General features: G+C 38.7%; 1 long non-coding RNA gene across 1 annotated transcript in view; it reads right to left on the bottom strand.

Moving 5' to 3' along the window:
- Positions 1-23382, bottom strand: part of LOC150083160 (uncharacterized) — a 124505-nt gene that overhangs the window by 51397 nt on the left and 49726 nt on the right. Inside the window, exon 2 of the long non-coding RNA XR_016547163.1 lies at positions 6980-7061. This is a non-coding gene — a long non-coding RNA (uncharacterized LOC150083160). The remainder of the gene's footprint in view (positions 1-6979; positions 7062-23382) is intronic.

Raw genomic sequence — 23382 nt, 5'->3', positions numbered from 1 at the left:
AGTTGTTGGTGACTCTATTGTCAGGGAAACGGGGAACATGCTTTGTAAAAAAGATAGGTGGAACAGGACCAGGGTATGTCTGCCAGGGGCAAAGGTTGATGACGTTGTAGAGCGAATATCATCTTTTAAGGGCACAAAAGGTGATATAGTTGTACACGTTGGCACTAATAATATTAAGAGTAGGAGACCGGCAGAATTACTTAACAAGTACAGGTCACTGTTGAACAAAAGCCGAGAATTAGGGTTGAATATGAAAGTGTCTGCAATTCTGCCCAGACACGATAGGAGGGAGTATATGATGAGAGCCTTGTCGATCAATTCGGCCCTGGAAAGATTGTGCAAGGCTCAAAGGGTAGAATTTTTTTCAGCCTGGACTGTACTTGTTAACAGGAGAGATTGCTTCTACAGGGATGGGATACACTTAAATAGAAAGGGTGCAAGAATATTTGCTAATGCTATCGAGGCAGTGTTAGGTGGGTCGGAAAACTACTAGCTTGGGGGGAGACAAAGACCAATAGATTGACAGTAGCCACTGGCAGAGGTGAAAGAGATTCTTGCACTGCTTCTATTAGAATGAGCAGAAGCCTGAAAAACAAGTTGCATGGTATTTCAGAGACTGCTGGGAGCCATTGCGGTACAAGTAAACACATGGGTTGTGTTAGGGTAGCTAAGATTAGAAACAGGTGCAGGTATATTTGCGTGTACACCAATGCTAGGAGTTTAGTAAATAAATTTGATGAATTTGAGGTATTGCTCAAAACATCGAAGGCAGATATTGTTGGGATATCAGAGACGTGGTGTCACACAGATATAAGGGATGCGGAACTGCAATTTGGGGAGTACAACGTCTACAGAAAGGATAGACAGGATAGGAAGGGGGGAGGTGTTATGTTATTAGTTAAGAAACACATAAAAACCAAGGAAGTGAAGCCAGTCGACATCGCTGGAAAGTGCAGTGTGGAGTCAGTTTGGTATGACATAAACATTGGGAGATCAAAATTGAGAGTAGGAGTGTGCTATAGGCCTAATGACTCTGATGAGTATAATAAGGAACTGTACAGGGAAATAGAGTGGGCCAGTAAATCAGAGTGTCTTATAATGGGAGATTTTAATTTCCCAGATATTGACTGGATTTTGGGGGCTGGTTACTCACACACTAGCAGGGCTTTTGTGGATTTATTGGATGATTGTTTTCTACATCAGCATGTTCGGGAGGCAACTAGAGGGAGTAATACTCTTCATTTGATTATCAGCAGTGATTCTTCATGCATTAAGAATCTGCAGATAAATGAACCACTAGGTGGCAGTGATCACAGTGTGCTGAAGTGGGATTTACTCAAAGAGGTAACTACCATTAGGGGTAAAGGGAAGGGTTATTGCTTCCGTAAAGGCGACTACGATGGACTGAGACAGTATTTAAATTCTATACAGTGGGACCAACTGATGATGTTACCAACAGTAAATTCAAAATGGGAAGCATTCAAAGAACTTATCTTGGAAGCTACTAGGCTTTACATACCAATTAAAAAATATTGTTCAAGGTTTAGGCCAAAATGGATGTCAGATGAACTAATGAGGCATATGGCAGAGAAGAAAAATGCATGGGATACATACAAATTAACACATGACACAGAAGCCTATGATAGATACAAGTTGATATGCAACCAAGTTACAAAGGAGGTTAGGCAGGCGAAGGCAGATTACGAGAAATCCTTGGCAAGGGATGCAAAGAAAAACAGCAAAGAGTTCTTTACTTATGTAAACTCTAGATGGAAGGGGATGAATCAGATTGGTCCACTTGATATTGATGGGTCAAGTGTTGATGATCCTCCTCAGGTAGCTAACAAACTAAATGAATATTTTGCATCGACATTCACACATGAGGAGTTATTCAGCGAGGGGAATGCCAAAGGTGTATTCAACTCTAGCAGTAAGCTACAGAATCTTGAAATAACTGGGAGTAAAGTGGAGGAGAAACTGTTGAAGATAAACACAAGAAAGGCACCCTGGGTGGATGGGATCTATCCAGTTATATTAAAGGAGGCAGCAAAGGAAGTAAGCAAGCCCTTAGCCATAATTATGAGAGCTTCCTTGGACTCAGGGGAGGTACCCATAGACTGGAAATGTGCAAATGTGACCCCAATTCACAAAGGAGGATCAAAGGCTGACACAAGTAATTATAGACCTGTGAGCTTAACTTCTGTTCCAGGAAAATTAATGGAGGCACTGGTTAAAGAAGCACTGCAGGATCATTTAGACAAGACTTCAGTTATAGCTCAGACACAGCATGGTTTTGTTAAGGGGAAGTCTTGCCTGACCAACTTGATTGGATACTATAATGCAGTCACAAAAGAACTGGATGCAGGGAATAACTTTGATATTATATACTTGGATCTTAGAAAGGCTTTTGATACTGTTGCACATGGAAGACTGCTACACAAATTGGAGCAGTGTGACATTGGAGGCAAATTGCTGCTATGGATAAAGGGGTGGCTGAGGGGGAGAAGACAGAGAGTGGTAATCAATGGACACTGCTCATCGTGGACTGATGTTATTAGTGGAGTCCCTCAGGGCTCAGTGTTGGGTCCATTATTGTTTTCTGTATTTATAAATGATATTGATGATGGTATATCGGGCTTAATGTCCAAGTTTGCAGACGATACAAAGGTTGGCAGGGTTGTCAAGGACACTACTGACACTATGCTGCTGCAACAGGATCTGGAAAGGTTGAGCAGATGGGCTGAGAGGTGGCAAATGAAGTTTAACATTGACAAATGTAAAGTACTACACATGGGAAACAGCAACCCCAGAGCAACGTATCAACTCTGTGGTACAACACTGACAGTGGTAGAGAATGAAAGGGACTTGGGGGTGGTTGTGCAGGCAGATATGAAGTTCTCTGAGCAGTGCAGACGGGCTGCAAGAGTAGCTAATGGAGTATTGTCAATGATATACAGGAATTTTTCCAGCAGGGATAAGGAGGTGATTATTCCATTGTATAAGGCGATGGTCAGGCCACACCTAGAGTACTGTATACAGGTCTGGATGCCTCATTTCAAGAAGGATGTAGAGCTGCTGGAACGAGTACAGAGAAGGGCAACAAGATTAGTGAATGGAACAAAGGGGTGCTCTTACGAAGAAAGGCTTAAGTTTTGCAAATTGCAGTGTCTGGAGACTAGGCACCAGCGAGGTGATCTGATAGAGGTGTATAAAGCCTTGAATGGTTTAAGCATGCTCAATGCTGATGGGATTCTTCCTCTAGCTCAGAAAAATCACCTGAGAGGGCATAAATTGAAATTGAGGAAAGACAGATGTAGGATAGACGTGCGGAAATTTGCCTTTAGCCAGCGGGTGGTTGGTTGGTGGAACAGACTTCCGTCCCTTGTGGTGGAGGTTGATAGCCTAAATAAGTTTAAGGCTCAGCTGGACAGGTATTTTGAACGAACAGAGGGGTGAAGTGGAAGTGGTTTTTTTTTTTTTTTTGGCTGATGCTGCATAAGCTTGCTTTCTTGCCTCAAATGCCTCTACTAATGCTAATGCTAATGCTAAAAAACCCCTGGTGCCGTGAGATCATGAATAATCTATACATATAAGATCAATGTCTCTGCAGGTGATATTAAAATTTACAAATGAGCAACTGCAGACTGCATCCATCTTAATAGAATCTTAAAAACAACTGCTGAATGATTAAAATGCAAATGTTAAAAATCGCGAAATTGTAACCTCTGCTAATTACAGAAATTAAAAAGTTCGCTTAAATAAAATTACATACTTGGAAATAATATGGTAACAATACTATCAGTAACAAGAAACTAGGGTGTGATGATGACAAATAATGACTCATTTGGTATGAGCGCCGAACTGCTAGGATTTTAGCCCCTGATGGTTCAGGGGATATTCAGGGGGGATATTCATGTGTTGTTGTGGCGGACCCCAGGGTTTTCCCCATTAGCCGCTACTACTTCTTGTTTTGAGGCTCACGCCAGAACCGGCCATTTGTATGTAGTGTGTTGGGTGTGTAAATGTTATGATGTGTTCTGTTGTTATGTAGTCGGCCGGTACCTGGCTCTTAGCAAGTGGGAAGCAGCAACACCTGGTCACAGCTTCCCACCCCCCATCCCCGCCACGTGGAGGCGGCCAGGATTTTCTACCTTCATGCTATTCTATACCGAAACAAAGTTCCAGGATAGGCAAAGTTAGGAGAAAAAAAAAAATAAATAAATAAAATAAAATAATAAATAAATAAAATAATAATAATAATAATAGTAAAATAAAATAAAACAAAAATAATAAAATAAATAAATAAAAATAGCTGGAAAAGTTAGGGTGGTGCGGAAGGAAAGAAGTGCAGCGGGGGGTCAGAGAAGGGACCCGCCGTAATAAAAGGAAGTTAAGAGAAATTGAGAAAAGATAAAAGTGAAAGAGAGGAAAAAAAAAACAGGTGGAGGCAATTTTCAGCCTTTGTAGAAACCACATGTCGCGGTGCAATCCTATCCTAATTTAGGATTAGCAATTCCTATCCTGTGAGCAGGATTAGGAGATGTCGAGGCGCATCCTCAATAGATCCTTCAGCTTCAAGGGTAGCTCTTTCAACGTTGAAGATTTCTTTGGCACTCCCATCGTTTGATAGGAAATCCTGTTAGAACAAAGGCATATCAGAACTCTACAACGGACCAGAAGAAGGTTCGGTAGTTGCAGCAATCGCTTAATTTCATTGTTAGATAGGTATTCAATGGCATGGCACAGCTGAAGCACTAGAGTCAAACTACATACTATAAACACTATTTACGATTTCTAACACAGTAGTTTCGTCATTCCAATCAATAAGGATTTAGTTTCCATCACGATGTATCACCTCAAGTTCGTGAGACAAAATGCAGGAAGTAGCAGTTGAAGCTTCTTTGAAATATTGAAATACTTTATATTTATAAATTCTTTCTGATTAGCAGTTCTTGTGAAAGTCTGAAAGTCTTCAGAAATAATATCAGTCTTTGATCAAGTCTTCAGAAATAATGCAGTCCTTGTTCAAGTCTTCAGAGATAATTTCAGTCGTTGTTCAAGTCTTTCTCTTGATCCGGGTTCAGGCTATCTCAGAGCAGCAGCTCTCGTTTCCTCTCGTCGTTTAAATGCTCGTGTTGCAAATAAGTTAAAAGCTTCAAATGCATCTTGTGATTGGATCAGAGAAGGCTTATTCTCTCTGTCATAAGAACCAGTAATGAGTTGTAGTTCATTCCGTAAGTCGGTATAATAGTGACACTCCAAAAGGATGTGATCTGCGTCCTCTTCACCTCCACAGAGACAAAGAGGGGAAGGAGACAGTCCAAGTTTATACAGCTTGCTATTAAGGCTGCCATGACCGGACAAAAGGTATGTTCCATATAGTCCAGGAGCAAACCACAATAGTTCCCTTTTCCTGAATTCCCTTACATTCGGCAAATACTCTCTTGTCACCTTTCCTGTCTCCGATACAGATGGTTCAAACAATTTTGACTTCATATGATTACTTTCATGTAATTGCAATTAGCTGATTAACTAAATTTACTGTTGGCTATAGCGACGATCGCTGCGTAGTTGCCTGGGCCAGTTCGTCTGTTTAATACGCATATTAATAAAATGACTCAATCTGCCTTCAGAGAGCCAGATTTTCTTAAGAGAATACAGTACTTGCAAATTTTAATTGCACACAACTTTTTTTGCATATCTATTAAATTTACATCCGACACAAGTTAATATAATTTACGTATCTAAGATGTGGACATAACAATATCTACATTTTAGCTACGTAAATTATGTCCTTTGAACAGGCTAATCGCTACCATAATGAACGATGAACACCTTGTGTCACTCATACAATTTTATGCGCCAACAGAAACCAAAAGTAGTTTTTCAAATTTCTAAAAAAACAGCAAGACCTATCAATGGATTAAATACCTGCACCCTAGAAAAACCATTTACACTCAAAGAGCAACTACAGAAAAGTAGGTACAGATTCTACAATTGGTTTCCGCATCTATATTTCTTTTATCCCACTTATAAACCTGTTTTATGAACAGGATAAAAGAAAAGAAAAGAAAAAATTGCTCGGTATCACTGCAAAATTTAATTGAGTGCTGAACGTATCAGTCCTTTCTGTTTAAAATTATCCATATTTGCACAGTAGAATGTTGAAAATATTTGCATAATTTACTTAGTTTATGTATACAATTTTAGGCTAAGACGTAGCCGAGCGGGCATGGGCACTGTGCTCTTTGAATGGACCGGGGTTCAAGCCTGTGACTACTAAAATACGATAAATTTTTGCATAGACGTTGGGCGAAGAAAACACCAAAATAAAATCAAGTGCCTCAAGCCTGGCCAGTTGCTTGTAAAAATTCGGCTGGGCATATGAATATCGAGAAACGACAAGCGTTCTATCCATGTCGTTTACAATTATATAAATATATACAATTTTAGTTCAATTTCAAAGGATAAGTGGGCAACATGACTATATCTTAATTGTTGTTCATTAGTTTTATACACAGTAATATGGCAATACCGCTCCACACCTCTCTTCAGGACACTGTTCAAAATCAGTTAGCGCTGCATTTGATTTTCTCGTCCCGGAGTGACAGCAGTGTCCGCCGAAGCTTTCGGATAAATAGTTCTTTTTTTAATAATTAAGATTAAATATTTCTTAATATTTTATCTATAGAATTAAATAGTTCTTAACAATAAAAAATATTAAATAGTTCTTAATAATAATAATTGTTCATTAAGTTATGATAATAACATAAGACGTCATAGAGAAATATAGCATTAGATGTAATTGAATTATTAGTGATCGAAAAATTTCAATAATCGAAATATTTATTCGTTTAAAATCATCATGAAGTTCATCGCAAATTCGAATGATAATGAAAGTTTCTTTTTCTAGTAATGTTACAACATCCGAAAATAATAGTGAATAATAAACACTAAATAAAAACTAATAAACACTTACTGTGTGGAGGGAGGATCGTCAACCTTCACAGGGACACAGAACAGCCTTTTCCATTAGGCACTTCAGGCACTGTGCCTAGGGCCTACAAAAAACAAGGATCGAAAAAAATAGAATTCAATGCGAATTCGGAAATTTCATTTCAATAATTGATTTCTACAAACTAATTGTAATACATATTTAAGAAAATAGAGGTTCTAGAGGTTCTAAAATACAGGTTCTAGGACAGTTTTACACTTTTACAAATGCAAAAGGCAGACAAAAGACTTCCACTTTCCTTAAAAACTTTCATTTCCTGAAATAAACTATTAAATTGAAAAATTATTTTTTTTTGCATTTTTATGAAAAAAATTCCTTTCCGTAAATAAAATTAAAAAAGTGCGAAACATTTCCCATTTGGGCATTTTTCATTTTGCTTAACTCAACTATGCAAATATGATTTACTACAGGATTGCCTTTTTTTCGTTTGCAGGCTTTCCCTTGTGGAGGCTGGATGATATTAACCAATTAACCCGTAAGGAACTTATAACAAACCTCCTACATATTAATCATGGTTGAGCAAGATTTATTATGGGAAATGGTTGCAGACTCGAAAAATGGTAATACTCCAACCCGAGAAAACTATATTCTTAAGTCAGCATTAGAATAACATAAGCGGGTCTTACGTCGATCACCAACAGAAAGAATTAATCATACAAGTACTATTGATATTACAATTCTAATTGTAATGTTTACTTTTATTGTCTAAGAATTGTAGTTAAAACAAATATTTAAATATAATTATGCATTTATGGAATTATAAACAAAACAAGGAAGAATAATGAAATACACCAATAAGCCAAAACATTATGACCACCTACCTAATATTGATGATGGTCCTCCACATGCAGACAAAACAGCTCATACCCGGCGAGCCATGGACGCTACAAGATTTCTAAATGTGTCTTGTGGTATCTGGTAGCAACACATAACCAGCAGATCCTTTAACTCCTGTAAAGGTCCGTGGTTGAGACGTCGCAGATCGTAGTTGCTGTTCCAACACAAACAACAGATGCTCGATGGGATTGATGTCTGGAGAATTTGGAGGCCAGGGCAATACCTGGAAGTCTTCCTCATGTTCAGCGAACCAGTCTCGAACAATCCAGGCGATGTGGCATGGCGCATTATCCAGCTGAAAGACGGCACCGCCATAGCGGAAGACCGTTGCCATGAAAGGGTGTACCTGGTCAGCAATGATGTTTAGGTAAGTGCTTTCATGTTTAACGTCACCAGGGATTACCCCCATCTCAGCCCGATGTTTATGTCAAGGTCAAGGTGTGTTTGTTTTAATTGCGGTCTCCAGGGATTTTTCTATATGCCGCTGTAGCACCTGAAAAGGCAAAGGCCAGGCCGGCAAGTGTATGTATGTAGGTATGTAAATATGTGTCTTGTTATGTTGAGTGTTGAGTGCCGGCATCTGGCCACTTCGCAGCCAGGGGACAGGGAACACCTGGTCCCCTGCCTCCTGACTCCCAACCTTGGCCACGTGGAGGCGCACCAGGTTCCACTTTCTAGCTGAGACTCTAACTGGGGGTATCAGGCAAGCCTGGGAGCCCCAAGTTCTTCAAAGAAAGAAAAAGGGATATAGAAGGAGAAGTATGGAAAATGGATTGGATAGAAAACAAGGGGACGAGAGAAATAGGCATCCTTGGAAAAGAAGCAAAGTAGGAAGAAAAGAATAAAGTTATTAGTGGAAAAGACAATCAATTTTTAATCTAAGAAAATTAATATTTTAGATTAATCTTGTAGAACAATTTAGATTAATATTGTAGAACAATTTAGATTAATATTGTAGAACAATTTAGATTAATATTGTAGAACAATTTAGATTAATATTGTAGAAGAATATTAATCTAAAAGACAGCCTGCTGCCAGGTAGAAAGCCTGGCAGCAGGTACCAAGAAAATGTCACAGCTGCAACAATCAGATACCAAGGCATAATTTTCAATTGACTTTGTTAAAACTATTAACGTTAAAACTCTTGACATTATGATTACAATTCTTGATATTATGATTACAATTCTTGATATTATTATTAACACTCTTGATATTATTATTAACACTCTTGATATTATTATTAACACTCTTGATATTTTGATTAATACTCTTGATATTATGATTGAAACTCTTAATATTAACACAAGACCATGCAGTGAAGAAAAGACAAGAAGGTTGCAGTACTAGCTAATGGGGATTTCCTCAGCCAGTAAGAAAGCAATTTACACAATTGAAAACATCAAATTATTATACTGAACACCCAGCAACGTTAAACCAGAAATCACTGTCTTGTGCTACACTTCCCAACAGCAAGATTATCCTTGGGGCAGATGTAAATTGCCACGCTCCTAACTGGTACAGCCTGACCACTGATCGCTCTGGGTGCCACAATGGGCAGCTTCTTGAAGATTTCCTGGCCACTTCTCCCTTCCTGGTTCTGAACAAGCCCAATAACCTGCCTACCTATTCCAGCACTCTGTGGGAATCCACAATAGATATCTCCATAGCCACATGATCCATTTCCAGCAAAATTTCTGGGTGGCAGGTCAATGAGGCCTGGACCACCTCAGATCACAGAGCCATTACATTTCAACTCACAAGATCCATTGATCCAACACCACCACCTCACTACAATATTAGTCGCAATGCCATTACCAAGACCAATTGGGAAATCTTTTGCTCCACACTGCAGACCATGATCCAGGACCACAACTCTTCTGATCTTCCAGCACTGGACCCCGACCAACATCAAATGCTCACAAGAGAAATCATCCAGGCCTGCAATCAATCAATTAGAAAGAAAAGACCAATGCCTAATGCCGTCCCATGGTGGTTCCCAGAGCTGGAGCACCTTCGCCGAATTGTACACTCCAAAAGAAAAGCCTTTCAGACAGCTCGTACCTCTTGGCCCCCAAATTAGGTCAACACCCTCCGTGAAGAATATCGAAGAGTCAGAAACGACTACACCTCCCTTATAAGGCAGCGTAAAAGATCATCTTGTGAACGACTGGAAATATTGAACCCGAGGGGGGGGGATGTACCGCATAACTCCTAACAAGCTCCGCAGGGGCGAAGTTATCCAATCCTCTCTGACACCACAGGGCACTATGACTACATCATGGAAGCAATCTATGGCTAATATTCTGGACACACGTTTTGGCACAGATACTGCCCCTCTGACAGTACAACAGCAAGAAATATGCCAGGCAAACAACACCTACTTCAACAATGCTGTAGAAGACCACTTGGCCACCAAAGAACTGCAGCAGGCTCTTACCAAATTGATGGAGAGGAAATGCCCCGGACTAGACCTCATTAAACCGAAGTGCTTAAAAAGACCGCCCAAGTCAACATTCAGTTTCTACTCGACCTCTTCAATAAGTGCTTTGGTTCCCATGGTTCTTTCCCAGAAGAATGGAAAAACGCCAATGTAAAACTGATCATAAAAAATCCGTCTGAACCGCTCCAACAACCAGAGTCATAACGACCCATTGTCCTTTTATACATGGTCAGTAAACTGTTTGAACGTCTACTCCATTAAGGCTCCAAGACCATTACACCAAAGCTGGGCTCCAGTGCAACTTCCAGTTTGGATTTCGATCGAAGCATTGCACAGAAGACGCACTGCAAAGGATCATCTCTACAGTCTCAACTTCTACCTCCAAATACTACCTACTAATAGCAATAGATTTCACAGGAGCCTTCGATAGGCTCTGATGGGAAAGTATTCTTCGCAGACTTAGGCAAGCATATATTCCATTAAATTTATACAAATGCATCGAAAACTACTTTTCAAATAGAGAAATTTTCCTCAACGTACCGAAGAATCACCAGGTCTGTCTACAGAGGTTGCCCACAGGGTTCAGTCCTCGGTCCTTCTCTGTGGAACATTGTCCTGGATGGACAATGTTCAGCTACAGGACCTAGGTCCTGTAGCTATACACGCCTTTGCTGATAATGTCACCATCTCGACTGAGGCTGACAGCAGAGCTTCTCTGGAAGCCAGAGGAAACCAGGCACTTCAAATCCTTCAGAACTGGACGGCCCTACACAAGCTAAGACTCTCACCACAACAGACACAATCCATTCTCCTGAAGGGATCACTGCAGCCTACTAGAAACACCACTATCAAACTTCAAGGCCAAACCATCAAGCTAGTTTCTACGTTAAAACTACTGGGAATAGTACTTGACCCTAAGCTCACTTTCTCTCCGCATCTTGCATACCTTCATGCGAAAGTGAGAAACTACACTGCTCTCATTGCACGCGTGAGTCGTCGTGATTGGGAATTGAATCGATGCACCCTTAAGGTTCTGTACAAATCAATCTTCCTTTCCTTCATAACGTATGGATCTGGGGTCTGGTTTCGCAGGGCAACTCTTTACAACAACAAACGTAAACTGGGAACGTCCCTACATACTATTACAAGGGCATGCTGCACGGTTAGCAACCCAGCCCTTCAGGTTCTTCCGGGCGTCCTTCCGCTTGATCTGGAGGTTATTCGAAGGGGCCTCCACTACTGCTATCCACGGATATACCAGCAACTATCCTTGGACACTACATCAATAACCTGAATGAAATCAGGCAGGAAAAGAAACAGATTGCCATCCAACTACTTCAGACTTGGCAGGAGAGATGGACTGCTACCGACAAGGGCCCAATCACCAAGAAATTTATACCTTATGTGAATGCCGTATTTCCCAAGTCTCCAAATTAGTTTTCTACTGGTCTTTATACCACTTACCTCATTACTGGACACGGATCAATTAACCATAAACTGACGTCCGTGGGAATCATTGATGGTGACTTCTATTTCACCACATGCCCTACTGTGCATGTGGTGAAATAGAAGACTGGAACCATCTAGTATATACCTGTCAACACTATGAGGACCTCCGCAGCATCCTGTTTACTCGTATACAAGATAACCCTCAAGGAAATCAACACATTCATCACAGAAAACTACTACTATGAGTTTACCAAGTTTGCACAAGCCCTCTTCACAAGACGGAGCACCGTACTGCCAACACAAAATAGGAACAAACCAAACATCTGATCCTTACCTAACTGGCCAATCGATCTTAACCTGGATAGGATCAACTGGCGTACGGGCCACCTGATTCCTCAGTGGCAACTGACACTCAGCTCTTTTGCTGTGTCTTATTTATCATCCTTCTCGGGTTCTCCTTTCACCTGATGGCGCTTATTGCTCCACTGATAACCCGCAGGATGCCTTCGCCTACATCCTCCATATTTCTAGCTATACCCTCCTTTCTTGCGTACACTCTGTACTTCCCCGACTCTACCTTTTTTTTTTTTTTTTTTTTGTCTCCGTCCAGGAAGCTCTGGCGACCCTGGCGGAGACAAGCCAGAAAATATTTGGCAGCCTGGCTACCTCCTAGTGGTGTATGCGGGAAACGTGGAGTCCCACCAGGGGCTCTGCGGCCAAATGCCATGAAACACAACAGAACCTAATGCAATATCTCATATACAACACACAACACTTTTCTGGCATTTACAGTAGTACTGTATTCCTTCACAGCGAACATATGGTGCAGATGTAGGAAACCACAGGTAGCGCCTGACCCTAATACTATGCACACTATGCATACTATGTCTTGTGATAATCGAATAACCTCTTTATCCCCATCACTACTGGTCAACTCTATTGAAATTTAATCTCAACCTAAGATATAAATTCGTCAACAAACAACTCAATATCTATCTAACAAAATTTCACAGTGATTTACATTTCAATTTAGCATGTCAGAAAACTGATCTCACAACAAGAAAACAGTAAGCCATATGATACACTATACCCAAATAACTACAAACAATTTCAGCCTTATGAAGCTGCAAGGCAAAATTTTGTTTACAAGACCTGTCATCATCCCGTGTGGGAAGCCAGTTCAGCAATTATGTCCAGAGGACCCAGAACACAAGAACAACTATTTAAAACAGGCCAACTGCATGTGCATACAAGGCACTTATTTTAAAATTTTCATAAGTTCAATATATTTTTTTTATCACCAATCTTTAATTGATTCGATCCCGTCTTGTCTATAAATAATTTGAATTTGTATATGTATATACAAATTCAAAATTGCTGCAAATCTCAGCAATGAAAGCATTAAAAAAAAGCATGAAAGCAAAAAAAAAAGGTAGAGTCGGGGAAGTACAGAGTGTACGCAAGAAAGGAGGGTATAGCTAGAAATATGGAGGATGTAGGCGAAGGCATCCTGCGGGTTATCAGTGGAGCAATAAGCGCCATCAGGTGAAAGGGGAACCCGAGAAGGATGATAAATAAGACACAGCAAAAGAGCTGAGTGTCAGTTGCCACTGAGGAATCAGGTGGCCCGTACGCCAGTTGATCCTATCCAGGTTAAGACCGGTTGGCCAGTTAGGTAAGGATCAGATGTTTGGTTTGTTCCTATTTTGTGTTGGCAGTACGGTGCTCCGTCTTGTGAAGAGGGCTTGTGCAAACTTGGTAAACTCATAGTAGTAGTTTTCTGTGATGAATGTGTTGATTTCCTTGAGGGTTATCTTGTATACGAGTAAACAGGATGCTGCGGAGGTCCTCATAGTGTTGACAGGTATATACTAGATGGTTCCAGTCTTCTATTTCACCACATGCACAGTAGGGCATGTGGTGAAATAGAAGTCACCATCAATGATTCCCATGGACGTCAGTTTATGGTTAATTGATCCGTGTCCAGTAATGAGGTAAGTGGTATAAAGACCAGTAGAAAACTAATTTGGAGACTTGGGAAATACGGCATTCACATAAGGTATAAATTTCTTGGTGATTGGGACCTTGTCGGTAGCAGTCCATCTCTCCTGCCAAGTCTGAAGTAGTTGGATGGCAATCTGTTTCTTTTCCTGCCTGATTTCATTCAGGTTATTGATGTAGTGTCCAAGGATAGTTGCTGGTATATCCGTGGATAGCAGTAATGGAGGCCCCTTCGAATAACCTCCAGATCAAGCGGAAGGACGCCCGGAAGAACCTGAAGGGCTGGGTTGCTAACCGTGCAGCAATCATTAATTTCTAATTAAGATAGTCTCAATTTTGTTTTTTATACAAAATTTTTCCCAAGTCTTTTGAGGAATCAAAATACCAAGCACCAGCTCTGTGCTCATAACAAACATAATGGATAACACCATGTTGTTCTCAAGGGACACAAGTGTTTTTGCTAAGGATCAGTTCCATTCAGTCTTTTCCTTCGCCTAAAGATCTTAGCTGCGAATTCCGCCAACGCAAAGTAAGTTTCATTACTGTCAAGAAATCTAGGTAAGTCATTCCCCTCGTATATATTTGTCAATATTTGTAAGTCCCTACTATAATCTAAGTAACAGTTACATTCAAAAATTAAATGCTGCACTGTTTCAGACTCTCCGCAGTTACATAGTGGAGAAGCAGCAAGGCCAAAAGTATGCAATTTAAAAGTCAGACTTCCATGGCCTGAAATCTAGAACTTTAAATTTAGGCCTGGATTAAACCAAGGCATATTTGATTTACTAAATTCTATGAATTTAATAGTTATTCTACCCTTAGTATCATTAGATCATTTCCCCTGCCAATCTAAAAGGAACTGATCCCGAATTCTCTGCACATCTTTCTTAATTGGTAACTGTAGCATCATTGTAGAGTGGTCAATAACAGCAGGTAGACCCTTACGCCTATAATATTGTAAGTAGTTAAATATTATTTCAAAATGAATGGACAGGTTGCCTGTTAGTACCTGGAGAGCTGATGTCGAAATTGACAACATGCCTTTGATGTCGCTAATAAAAATAACCGTTTAGCTTGCACAAAATACTTTTTTATAAGGCATTTACAAATACTAGTACCCCATGCACCTGCTGCATAGCAACTATAGGTAAAAATATGCTTCCATAATACATTTTTAATGTAGAAGATGTAGAAGGCTTAATGCCTCAGGCACATCTTGTAATTCTAATTAATTTTCCAGTCTGTTTTTATTTTCTGGAGTATATATTTTGCATGGGCTACGAAGTGAAACCGATCATTGACCATTATACCAAGGTATTTATACGTACGGCAAGTTTAATAGGTTGTTCGTTTAATTTTATGTTTGGTGGTCTCGGTAAATTTAGGTTACCTTTAAAGAGCATTTGCTTGGTTTTCATTACGGAAAACTCCAGTTTGTGGGTTACACACCATGTATTTAAGTCAAGTAACACATCATTCCCACGTTCTTCCAATTCAAGTCTGGAATTACCATATATGAGAACAACAAGGTTGTCTGCATATACTAGTTCAGAAATACTCTCATGTTGTTTGACCAGCCACCCATCAAGACCACGTTCCAGCAAACAGGGCGAGAACGGATCCCTGAGGGCAGCCGTGAATAACTAGCCAGAAACTGGCAAATGCGCTATGTACATACATGGATATATATATATATATATATATATATATATATATATATGATACATATAATGATACAATATATAATGTTTGGTGGTATATACATATGATATATGTATACAATGATATATACATATAATCGTGTTAATTACAATGTTATAAGTGTAATGAACATGTAAGATGTTCACACAGCAAATCACATCACGCAACTAATCAGAAGTATTAATTGTGGCACAGGAACCGCAAGACAGCAGTCTTTTTCTGTCCTAGGAAGAACGAAAACCGCAGCCACTGGATGTAGTGCTATACCAATGGGCGTTAGCTAATCCTGTATCCACAGCTGCCCAAACTGGGGTACCAGCTTAAAAAACAAAAAGTACATGGCAGGCGATATCAATTTTAAGAAATATCGATAGACATTGCAGGTTAGACATTGGTGAAAACAGCAGAGCAGAATTGTTGTAGAGCTGAGAACGATTGAGAATTTTCAGTCAGCGCCACTTTATTTCCTTCAGAGAAATTGCTGACAGCAGCTTGTAGTGTACATCTGTCATCGTGGTACAGGTTGCAGCGATACAGAATGTGCGTCCAGGTTTCCTCAGCACCACACAAGCAGAGATTGATGTCAGACAAACCAAATTGAAATAGTTTGGAGTTGATGGAGCCGTGCCCAGTAAGTATATACGATGTTGTTAGCCTGGGAGAAAACCATTGGTGGACATTCTTGTTGAGAGGGAAGGTAACTGTAGGAACAAAAGAGCGGGTGACTTGACCAGTATTACTGGAATCCTATCGTGATTGCCACACACTGTTAAGTTCATTCCAGATTCTCCGTTTCTCGTCTTTGATGTTAGCAGTTAAGTTGCACGGGATGCCGAGAATCTCGCCGGGAACTCCCTGCTTTAGACGATAGCATAGTCCTTTGCAGATTACATGCAGGTCTAATGATAAGACTCCAGCAAGGACCTGCAGAGCAGCAGAGGACACTGTCCTGCAGGCCCTGAGCATGGCAAGCAGCATAATCCGTTGAGTGGAGATGAGCTTGGAACGGAGTTTAACATTAACGGCTCTATGGAACCAGGCTCCCGAAGCATATGTTGTTATTGGTACGAATCCGCTGTATAATATAGTAAGAGAGTCTTCCTATTTAGTCCCCAGTCCAATTTGGAAATTCGGATAACTGCTGCAGTGAACTTCTTAATCTTCGAGGCGAGTGATTAATATGAGAGAAGAAGGTAAACCTGTCATCTAAAATTACGCCAAGATGTTTTAATTCAGGAAGAAAAGGGATTTGATTTCCGTCTATCTTTATATTTGGAGGTCTTCTGTAATCTAACTTGCCCTTAAAGACCATCAGTTTTGTTTTTGTGGCAGATATTCGCAGTTTATGTATACTTGACCACTTGATTAGATGAGACTACAGGGCATCTGTCCTGAAAGTAGTAAGTGATAATTCTGTAAATGGGGATAGAGATCCCGGCCTCCCGAAACCACGCCAGGGCACTCTGCCACGATAAGGTGTCAAAGGCCTCTTTGAAGTCCACGAAGAGGCCGAGGACGTATTTAGAACTTGAAGTAGAGACCAAATGCATAATTTGTTTAATTGCCTCTACTGTAGAGTTTCCTTTAGTAAAACCCAATTGATTAGGTATGTGCAAATTATTTCTATTGTAATAATTTAGAAATCTTGCAACAGTAAATCTTTCCAGTATACCGTCCTATTGCCCTTCTTCCCAGCAACGGGAAGAAGGGCAATAGGACGGTATGATGATGCCTGGTTTACGGATTTGTTATGAATTTTTAATAATATTTTCAAATTCGCTTGCTTCCACAATTTGGGAACAGAACCTTCTTTAAGACAGGTGTTAAGTAGATTTTAGTTTTGGACAAACTTTCCAAATTTTTTAAAGACAGAAACTTCAATCAAACTAAACTCTAGCATTTCCCTCTTTCATGGAGCAAATGGTCTCATTAATCGTCTCACGCTTGAAAGTTTCTTCAAATGAAAGTCCTTCGTAGGTCAAATGGTCTATTCGTATTCTAGTCTGTTCGGTATTTTCTGGACACTGAACATCCTGATGTATTATTTCATCCAGAATAGCATTCATGGTCTCCGACCATGTAAGCGTTTCAGTGTTATTTGACTTTAATATGGATGAGAAGATCTCTACTGGATGTAGCTTTTCAACAACCAGTTGGCAAGTGAGACCCAATGGGTCTTCATCAAGAGTTTTTTTTACCAATCGTTCCCATGCTACGCTCTTTTCTTTATAAATAAGATTAAAATATGTACTACTGGTCTTATAAATTTCCTGCAAGCGCTCGATCTCCTCATTTGGTCTGTTATTACGTTTTGCGCGTTGCTAATCTCGCCTGGCAATTCATTAGGTTGCTTCGCACAGCAGAAAGATCCTGAGTCCACCACGGGACAGAATTCCTTCGTCGCTTTTTCGTTTGGAGAGTTCCATCACAAACTTCAGTAATAAGTCTCATTACCTCTCGCAACTGCCAGTTTAAATCCAGTTCTCCCAAACGTTCAACATTGTCATCATTGAAAATTTCTCTTAACTTGGAATCAAAGCGTTCCCAATCTGCACGTTTTGTTTTGTAACGAGGAAAATCATAATTACAATTAAGGTTTCTGGGATCTGAAGACGATACAATGTTGAATGCAGTGACTGCAATAACATTGTGGTCACTGCCGGTCCAGGAGGAATGTGACATCAATAAAGGATTGTCCGGAGGCAGAGACAAATGCTGATGGGTATCCTGGGGAATTCCAAATAGTTAAGTTTTTTGATTGAATAATTTCCTCTAATTGCTCGCCTTTAGAGTCCGAAACGAGGCTGTTCCATAGTTGACGATGCATTTGCATCCGCTAGAATTAACACTTTCTTTCAAGCTAATTTGTTTAAGGTCGTTTCTAAATAGTTCAAGAATGGTTATATGGATTGACCTGTTATATAAAGTGATATGCAGTAAATTTCCCCAAAGATGCCCTCCAAACATGCACACGCGTAGAAATTTTCTTCAAATGAAAGTCCTTCGTAGGTCAAATGGTCTATTCGGTATTTAGTATATTCGGTATTCTAGTCCGTGCACAAGCCATTAATCCTAGTAACCGTGATGTTTGGATCCGCTATGACCAGGGTAGCCCAAACCTTAGCGACAGCATTACCTCGAATCCGATTTTGCAGTTATTGGGTAAACCCTTGACTACACCTTATGTAGAATTATGTAGGCATATAATTCTTGTAGACAAAGAATGCAAATATTTTGCTCTACTATAATTTTAGACAGATCGTATAAGACAGAACCGATTTTGACAATTTAGTTGAATTATTTTAACCATTGCTCTAATATTTTTATTTATTTTGTTTGTTCTATGCATAATTGGTCCGAACTTTTGTTTGATCATGGGCACGTAAATACTCCGGACATTTTAAGTCACGATATCAGTGGTCTGACTTTTCCTTCCTAACCTTGCAATTGGGGCAAACAATTGGCGATTCTTTATTTTGATATTCTTCAATTTGATGCCCTTGCTTGTCCACAGTGCCCACATGTACTGTCAGTTTGACGGCGGTTCCGGGGAGAGTGCCCGTAACCTAAGCATTTGAAACAGCGAGAGACTATAATAAAATCCTTAAGACCCAAATATAGGCAATTATTTCAGCTTAATGTCTGCACAGTGGTATCGTCACCGTCCTCCCCATCAACGGTGGAAAAGGCCTAGGTTCGAATCCCGTCGATGACGCGAGGAACTTTAATGGGCTTTTTTCACTCCGTGGCTGAGTTAGTCGGTCTCAGGCGTAGATAGCAAGGTTTTTCTCCCCAGTAATTGGGGTTTTTTCGTCCAGCAAAACAGGCAAATCGACCATAGAACATACGCAATTTACAGACACAAATACGGGTTAATGTATTTAATTACGGGCAACCCTAAAATAATAATTTGATTTTTTTTTTATTTCAGCTTAATAATTTTTTTTTCTAATATTGGCAGGAACCTCGAAAACCCAGTGTGAATTATTCTTATTTTTCGATTTAATCTTAAATCTTATCTTAACTAGTTTTTTTTTTAAATCATTCTCGTTTATGTCAGACTCTCTAAGATTTTTCTCATATAGGTCTTCTAAAAATTCTCGGTCTGAAACTTCTTTATCTATGTCTTAAGCTATAAGGGTTGGGTTTCATTTTCTTGGTGACTCAATATTCATCATCATTATCAGCCATTTTCAATCCACTGCAGGATGAAGGCCTCTCCTGCAACTTTCCAGTTCCTTCTGTTTTGTGCAAAGGCCAACAATTTGCTACCCACAAACTCATGTATTTCATTTATCCATCTCGGCCGTTGTCTTCCAGGTTTTTTTCTAGCTCCTCTTGGGTACCATTCTGCTGTATTGTTAGTCCACCTGTCATCATGTCTTCCAGTTATGTGTCGTGCCCAAGACCATTTTAGTTCTTTAGTTTTGATAAGAATGTCCTTTACTTGAGTTTGCTGCCTAATCCAAGTGTTTCTCTTCTTATCTAACAGTCTGATTCCCAATATAATTCGTTCCATTCTTCGCTGTGTAGTTCTCAGCTTCTCTTTCATTCTTTTGGTGAGTGCTAAAGTTTCACTTCCGTAAATCATGGTGAGGAGTATACATTGGTTCATTATTTTACGTTTCAGACAAACTGGAATATTGCTCGTCAGCATGTGTCTATATTTCCGGAATGCTATACATCCAAATTTACTCTTCTCTTGACTTCCAGCCATTTATCATTATTACAGATAATAACTTGTCCCAGATAAGAATATGACTCCAACTTTCAAATTACTGCTCCTTCAATCATTATGTCCCTTTCTGTGGCATACTTGTTCATCATTACTTTTGTTTTAACCATATTCATCTTTAGTCCAAAATCCTCAATAACTCTGCACAACTGATTAATATTTTCCTCTAATTCTTTGGGATCGTGGCTTATGACCACAATGTCATCTACAAATCTTAAATGGTTTAGGTACTCTCCATTCACATTGACTCCTTTCTGCGACCAATCTAATCTTCTGAAAGCTTCCTCAAGGGCAGCAGTAAACAGCTTCGGAGTTATTGTGTATCCTTGTCGAATACCTATCTCGATTTTAAATTTGTTACTCTCTTTGTCTAGTCTAATAAACGTGGTAGCGTTCTCATATATTTTCTTCAAAATCATAATATATGAGGTATCTATGCCTTGTCTTTCTAGTGCCCGAAACATTGCCTTATGCTGTATGGAGTCGAATGCCTTTTCATAATCCAGAAATGCCATGCATAATGGTGTTTTATATTCATTTGCTTTCTCCATTAGCTGTGATATTGCGTGAAGGTGATCTATAGTTGAGAATCGTGTCATAAAGCCAGCTTACTCTTTCGGTTGATTCACATCAAGTATTTTTTCTAATCTGTTAGTAATGACCTTTGTGAACAACTTGTAGATGTTGGATATCAAGCTAATTGGTCTATAATTCCAATTTCTGATTCATCTCCTTTCTTATGCAGCAAAACTATGATTGCATTATTCCACTGCTTAGGCGTCACACCTTTTCTAATGCACTTTGTGAAGAGCCTTGACAGTTTTTGTGTAATGTCTCTTCCTCCCCATTTTAACAACTCTACAGTACCTTCATCTTCCCCCGGGGCTTTCTGATTCTTCGTTTTCTTCAATGCATGTCTACCTCATCAGGAAGAATATCGGGTATGTCGTATGTGTTGCTAATTTGCGATCAATCTTCCCCACTGTTGGCATCGTTCCCTCGCTCCTTGTATAATTCTCTATAGTAGTCTTCTCCTTTTTGAATTATGCCTTCTCTTCTATTTATAAGTACACCACCGCTATTCTTCAGTTTCAGTATCATTTTTTTCTGTATTATTGCTCATGGCTGCTGATTTAAATCCTTTGTTTTCCCTTAATGCTTGTTCTTCTTTTCTTGTGTTAAATCTTCTTATGTCCTCTCCTCTTATGTCCTTTCTAATGGCTTTGCATCACTCAGTATACTCAATTTTCTTCTTGTCAGTGTTTACCTTGTTCTTCATTTGTCTTCTTCGGTTCATCATAACAAGTGTTTCTTGACTAATTTTTTCTTCTTTGGATTTCTTTTTCCCTGTAGGTTTCTTCGGCTTTATCACTTTCAGAAAGTTGTAATATTCTTCGTCGATATCTTGGTCCGGAGCAGTCTGCAGAAGCTCAAACTTGTTCTTAAGTTCCAGTACATACTGCGTTTTCTCCTCTTCTGTTATCTGAAAGACCTTTGTACTATTTACTCGAGTCAGTTTTTTTTCCTTTCCTTACCTACATCTATATCAAGTACATCTTACCATTCTGTGATCACTTCCAACATTTACCTTATTCAGGACGGTAACATCATTCACGATATATCTTCTGTTAGTGTGGATGAAGTCGATTTCCTGGAATTTAGTCATTGAGTTGTTGATTACCGGAATACATTGCCCTCGCAGGTAGTTGAAGCTAACAGCTTGAATGAATTCAAAGGTCAACTGGATAGTTTTTTTCTTTTAATTATGAAAACCACAAACACGAGAGGTATTAGAACCTATAGTACTTAGTACCGTGCCTGTGCTGAAGGTTGAGAAGGTGAAAGAAGATATTTGTTGACATTAAACGTCTGTAAATTCAAATTTTCAGGAAATGTGAATGAAGGAATGTTGTTCCAGAAAACGAAAGTTGAATTAATAAATGAGGAAGAAGAAAAGTATGTTCTGTGAGTTTGAATTTGGACAGTAAAAGGATGACAATATTTTTTCACTAGCAGAGTTTAACTGTTCTTCATCTGAAAAAGATAACATATCTTCTTTAATATTATAGATTCTAAATATTGTTTTTATATCTTTAATTAACCATTCTATAAATATTTTAGGAGCATTTCCGCCTCTGTATAATCTAGATGCTTTATATCGTTATTCAGTGTCATTAATGTATTTTATAGAATAAAAGAAATTCATAGGTTTATGTCTTTGATAATCCATGGTTTAGGTTTGTAAAGCAGTACGTACTTTTTCAATATTTCTCTCAAAATATGCATATATAACAAATGGAATTTTTAGTGAGCGATTATAAATTTTGAAAAACACTGAATCAGTTTTAGTCATCTTTACCTTTACAGGTTTGAATTCTCTGCAATCTTCTTCATGTTTTTTTTTAATTTTCTTCCAGAAAAAATATGATAAATACACATGGCAGATACTGTATATATTTTTTTCTTTGTGATCGTTTACTTCGGAATATGACTAATCATGACATATTTTTTTATCGAACAATAATGTTCTTTAATTATGTTGTTTTCATTTGTATCTTGTTTCTTCATATAAAACAGATTCACATGCTTATTTTTTTAGTTTTCTGTAAAGGAGAAACTGAACTTTTTTCGTGATGATAAACATTAATAGAAATTAATAGAAATCGAAGCTATATTAAAAGAAATATAGCTTCGATTTTCAAATTCAGCAATGCTTTCTAGTGAAACGGGAAAAGAAATTTCTTTAAAATTTAATTCATTTTCCTATTTTTTTTATAATTTGAAATTTTTTCAGGATAATTTTTTACTGAATGCAAAGCAGCTAATACAGTCAATTTAAACCACTGATTATCTTGATTTTTCACATTAACAGTAGATTTTTTGTTATTTTCTATAGTTTGAGGTAAATCTGCATAAAGGATTATGTCCATTAATATTAAGGTATATAACCTTCATCACCACACAAAACCCAACCAGAACTTTTAAATGTTATTTTTCTATCTCTTTAAATTTCATTCAAATTCAAATTATGTTATACCTACTATTATTACTTTGAAATAAAAACATATCACATTCAATTTGTTTACAAATATCAGCTGTTAAATTTATATTAACTTTAAAACTCATTTGCTGTGAAATTTCTTTTATTTCTTTTTAAAAATTATATATATATATATATATATATATATTTTTTTTTTTTATTTT

The sequence above is a fragment of the Mastigoproctus giganteus genome, chromosome 7 (assembly GCF_048544385.1).
Source record: "Mastigoproctus giganteus isolate SK-2022 chromosome 7, ASM4854438v1, whole genome shotgun sequence".
NCBI classification, from domain to species: Eukaryota; Metazoa; Arthropoda; class Arachnida; order Uropygi; family Thelyphonidae; genus Mastigoproctus; species Mastigoproctus giganteus.
The sequence above is the reverse complement of the archived record's forward strand: the minus strand, read 5'-3'. Positions and strand labels throughout refer to the sequence as shown.